The sequence below is a fragment of the Elephas maximus genome, chromosome 1, assembly GCF_024166365.1.
Source record: "Elephas maximus indicus isolate mEleMax1 chromosome 1, mEleMax1 primary haplotype, whole genome shotgun sequence".
In the NCBI taxonomy this organism is placed as follows: domain Eukaryota; kingdom Metazoa; phylum Chordata; class Mammalia; order Proboscidea; family Elephantidae; genus Elephas; species Elephas maximus.
In genome coordinates, this window is record NC_064819.1 from 74104511 (window position 1) to 74109834 (window position 5324).

The following is a 5324-nucleotide window of genomic DNA, read 5'->3' on the forward strand; positions in this document are numbered from 1 at the left end:
GGTAATGGATTTGGTTTTGTTTGTTTGTTTGTTTGCTTTCAGTAGTGTTTCTTAGAGCACTGGTGGCCCCAGTGTTTAGTTGTTCAGCTGCTAAACAAGACGTCAGCCATTTGAATCCTCCAGCTGCCATTTGGGAACTCTCCTGGACCATTATACTCTGTTGGGTTTGGCTTTGGTTTTTATAGTTGGGCTTCCTGCTTTTTCCAGAAAATGCTCAAATTTGAAGAGAATTTAGGATTTTTTTCCTCACCTGGGAATATCGGGAACCTTAGAGGAAAGCCAGTTCTTTCCAGGAAGAGAACTGTCTAAGTTACCTAGTGCTACTGTAACCAAAATACCACAAGTGGGTGGCTTTAAAGAACATAAAATTATTGTCTTACAGTTTAGGAGGCTAGAAGTCTGAATTCAGGGCACCAGCTCTAAGGGAAGGTTCTCTCTCTGTTGCCTCTAGGGGAAGATCCTTGTCTCAGGTCCTATAACTTCTGCATTCCTCATTCCTTGGTACTTTAGTGATCCTCACATGTGCTTCTATCTTCCCCCATTTGTGCTGGCTTGTCTATGTGACTCTTTACATCACTCAGAAGTAATTAGGTTTAGGATACACCCTACACTGATGTGGCATCATTAACATAACCAAGAAAACCCTATTCCCAAATGGGATTACATCCATAGCTATAGGGGTCAGGACTCCAACAAGCATTGGGAGGTGGTGAGCTTAATTTAGTCTGTAACAGGAACCCTGGTGGATTCTAATCTTCATCTGTAAATCCATTTGTCTAGTCCCTAAAGAGAACCTATGATACAAGCTCTGTGCCAGAGACCAGGGTTGTACAGGGAAATGGCACCTAATACATAAATAGCTCCTATTGCTGTGGTCATGCTCTAGGTATTAATCCACCCAGGGAGTTTTCTAGTCCTCATTTTCCAAATGAAGAAACATGTGAAGGATTTCCACCTCAGGCCTCATATACCACCATGTATCCAACTAAGCCAACAAACCTTTAGAGAAAGAAGCTCTCATAACCTCCAGTTGCCTTCATAGGTAAAAATCATTCCAACGACAGTGTTAGAGGACCTGGCTGGAGGAAGAAAAGGCGAAATGGCATCTTCAAGGTGACAAATTTCCTGTCTCTTCCTCTGCAAGCTGAGCACACCACCTTCAACTTCTAATCTCTTTATTTTCTTATTATTTACTTTCTTATAACTTCACCACATTTGGAGGCATTTTTCTTGTTGGTTCTTGTCTATTTCTCCCCCCTCCCCGCACTGTGAATTAGCATGTAACTCTACCACGGGTGGGGAGCCCCAGTGGTGCAGTGGTTAAGAGCTCAGGCTGCTAACAGCTGTTTGAATCTACCTGCCACTCCTTGAAAACCCTATGGAGCAGTTCTTCTCTTTCTTGTAGGGTCGCTATGAGTGGGAATCCACTAGATGGCAATGGATTTCTACATGGATGGGATTTTTGTGCGTTATTCACTCTTGAAATTCTTGCTCCCAGAACAGTCCCTGACACAAGATATGGACTCAAGAAATATTTGTCGGCTGAATAAATGAATGTATGACTTAAAAACATCTTGCACCCACCTCTGCAGGTTGGGCACCATCAAAGCCGAAGTTGGGAGAGAAAGTTCTGTTTTCTTCATGAGGTAGTGAGGAAGATAAAGGATAAAACCCGGCTTGCAGTTTATTGGGGAAATCAAAACCACTTTATTCTTCCATTTTATTCAAACCCCTCATAGCCTCAACGAGTACAAAATTCAGTGATTCTCAGCGAATAATGGGGCCAGTCTTCAAATGGTTATTTGACAGGATTCGTTTGGTGCTTTTACAGTGTTGGGAGTCCCGGTGGCACAGTGGTTAAGAGTTCGGCTGCTAAAGGAAAGTCCGACATTTTGAATCCACCAGCAGCTCCTTGGAAACCCTATGTGCGAGTTCTACTCTGTCCCTGAGTGGGAGTCACCTCGGTGGAAGTGTTTTTTTGTTTTTTGTTTTTTGTGGTGCATTCTTCTGTCGGCTGTGAAAAGAGGAATACATGCCTTTTCAGAGTCTTGAACTCAGGACCTTCAGATTATGAGATTGAGATGCTGCTGGCTTCACCAAGAGTGCATCTCTTTGAGGAAGGCTCACTAAGGAACTGAGATATACAATCTTAGTCTCCAAGAGACTGTTTGGCCAATTTCCGGTTTTCTAAAATCATAATCATTGTTGTATAAAGTCCCTCCATCTAAGCCAATGATAGCCGCAAGAATTCCACAACCAGGTGGTGTGAAGTCCACACCAGGTGATAGGACCCTGTGGGCTGCGCGACCTGGGACAATTGTGTCTGCCTTTTTACTCTGATGTTCCAATGATCTGGATCTTACACCCTCAGAGATCTCAATCCCCCTTTCACCTTCCACAGTCTCCTTTGTTGACATGCAACATAAGAGGAGCTGTTACCATTAGCTGACTGACTGACTGACTGAGTGACTGACTCAGCGACTGTCTGACTGACTGACTGACTGAAAGAATGAATGAATGAATGAATGAATAGTTCCCAACTTTATCTCCAGTCCATACTTCCTCCTTTACTCTATAACTCCATTTGCATTTATGTGACTAGCTACATTTCCTTTTCAACACCCCCAACTGAACTTATAATGCTGTCTTCCATGTTTTTTTTTCAAGATTATGCATCAGTGATTCTGCTAAGAGATTTATAATGATTGTATTCAGTCCAGTTGAATTTTGGAAACACAACTATGCATCATAATCTACACTTACCAATTAAAGGGAGGTTGGAGAGTATCCACTATGGACTTGGGCAGTAGTCTATCTCTTAGTTCAGTCTCAAAGTTCATGGAGTGTTGCTTAGGATGGGAGACACACATTCGTAGCTCTGAGGTGCATCCTGGAGTTCAGACAACTTTATAGGTTCAGACAACTCTATGGGTTAGAGTTCTTGAACTCCTGTCCTCTACAGTTTCAGAAGTACTTTCCTGTTGCTTGGGGTTCCCCATTCAGTCCTCTAGCCAAGAAGCTGGGGCTTTATTTCCTGGGCTCTGCCCTGCACTCCTCAGGTCTGTGACTGCATTTAGGGGCAACAGGGAGGAAGAAAAGGGAGAAAAATAGGAACCCGACATGCAACGCCCTCTTGAAATCACAGCTTCCCTGAAAAAACAAATTATAAAACTCTAGATCTATATATTGTAAGTGCCCATAAGTAATAAAACTGAAGATGCATGCACTTAGACATCTAATTTCAAAGAGTTCAGTGTTTTCTCGTTTTTCAAGGGCCAAAGTCTGAAATGCAAAATTTGGAGAATGCGGGTGTCGATCCCACTACCTCTCGCATGCTAAGCGAGCGCTCTACCACTTGAGCTAATTCCCCACGTTGTTGCCTCGCTTTATCTTACTTTTATTCAGGAAACGAAGTGCCGGTCCACACTGCAGCATGCACGATTTCCAGCAGTTCAGAGTACCAGGCTTTTCCAGGTCATTATAGCAGAACCATACGGATCCTTGGTGGTACAGTGCTTAAGCGGTCCGCTGATAACGGAAAGTTTTCAACACACCAGCGGCTCGGCTCCGCAAGGCAATGATGTGGAAGCCTGCTTCCGCAAAGATTTACGGCCTTAGAAATGCTGAGGGGCGGTTCTACTCTGTCCTACAGAGTCTCCAAGGGTAGGAATCCACTGTACGCGAATAGGTTTGGTTTTCAGTAGATTAAAATGAAACCCAGACTCAGCCCGAAATGGCCTGGGGCAAGAGCGTCTTGACTGCGCAGTCAGCTGTTTCCTGCTGGAGAGAAGAAAAGGACGCGGTGGCAAAGCTCAGGCGCCGCCAACGTTTTATGCTTCTAATTTTCCAGAAGAGAGGACGTCCCAACTAGAGTGGATCAAGCCAGAACGATCTAGCTATGTGGCACAGCTCTCTTAGGATGACCATCTGACTCTTTGAAAGGCGTGATTGTCATTTGCTCCCCGCAGCTGTGACCACCCATGAGTAGGCAACGGGACAGCCTCTCCCCGATTCTGGAAGGCAAACCAAAAAACAAAACCTACTGCGGTCCAGTCGATTCCGACTCACAGCGACCGTATAGGGCAGACAAGAACTGCCCCAGGGACTTTGCAAAGAGCGCCTGGCGGATTCGAACCGCTGATCTTTTGGTTAGCAGCCGTACCGCTTAACCACTATGCTATTAGGGTTACCGGAAGGTATACAGCTCCAGGTATGTCTGCTGGATTTCGAACTAAGATCTTACATTTGTTAGGCGAGCTTGGTAACCTATAATCCGGAAACCCCTTGATTTGTGAGTTTCTTTTCTTTCTATTTTCTGAGAGATTTGGGTTCAATTCCCATTGAAGTGTGTGATGTAGAAATCGTATATCCCCATCATATTCGAGAACAGCAAAAGTCTCCACATTCTTACAGAAAGGAGCTATGGGGGTCATGAGACAAGATCATACTAGACTGAAGGATTCAAGAGTGGACCTTGAGAAATGGCGGTGAGGAGGGAACACAGGGCTGAGAGAACATTCTTTTGTGAGAAGAATACCTGTTGGACATGTCTGATCAGCACCTGATCTCTAAAATCTACGTGATACTGCAAAAACTCGACTACAAAAAGACAAATAACCCTATTAAAAAATAGGCAAAAGAAATGAAGAGACACTTCACTAAAGAAGACATTCAGGTAGCTAGCAGATTCATGAGGAAATGTTCACGATCATTAGCCATTAGAGAATTGCAGATCAAAATTACAATGAGATTTCATCTTACTCCAACAAGACTGGCATTAATCCAAAAAACACAAAATAATAAGTGTCGGAGAGGCTGTGGAGAGATTGGAACACTTATACACTGCTGGTGGGAAAGTCGAATGGTACAGCCACTTTGCAAACCGATTTGGTAAAACTTAGAAATAGAACTACCATAAGATCCAGCAATCCCACTCCTCAGAATATATCGTAGAGAAATAAGAGCCTTTACACAAACAGATATATGCACACCCATGTTTATTGCAGCAGTGTTTGAATAGCAAAAAGATGGAAGCAACCAAGGTGCCCATCAATGGATGAATGGATAAATAAATTATGGTCTATTCCCACAATGGAATACTACACATCCATAAAGAACAGTGAGGAATCTTTGAAACATTACATAACATGGAGGAACATGGAAGGCATTATGCTGAGTGAAATTAGTCAGTTGCAAAAGGACAAATATTGTATAAGACCACCAGTATAAGAACTTGAGAAATAGTTTAAACTGAGAAGAAAACATTCTTTTGTGGTTACAAGAGGGGGGAGGGTGGAAGGGTGGGAGAGGGGTATTCACCAATT

The 5324-nt window shown here is 43.4% G+C and overlaps 1 non-coding gene across 1 annotated transcript; it reads right to left on the minus strand.

Annotated features, from left to right (window-relative positions):
• Positions 1 to 3297: 3297 nt before the first annotated feature.
• TRNAA-AGC (transfer RNA alanine (anticodon AGC)) lies at positions 3298 to 3370 on the minus strand. The gene has a single exon. It is a non-coding gene; the product is annotated as a tRNA-Ala (tRNA).
• Between the last annotated feature and the right edge of the window lie 1954 nt (positions 3371 to 5324).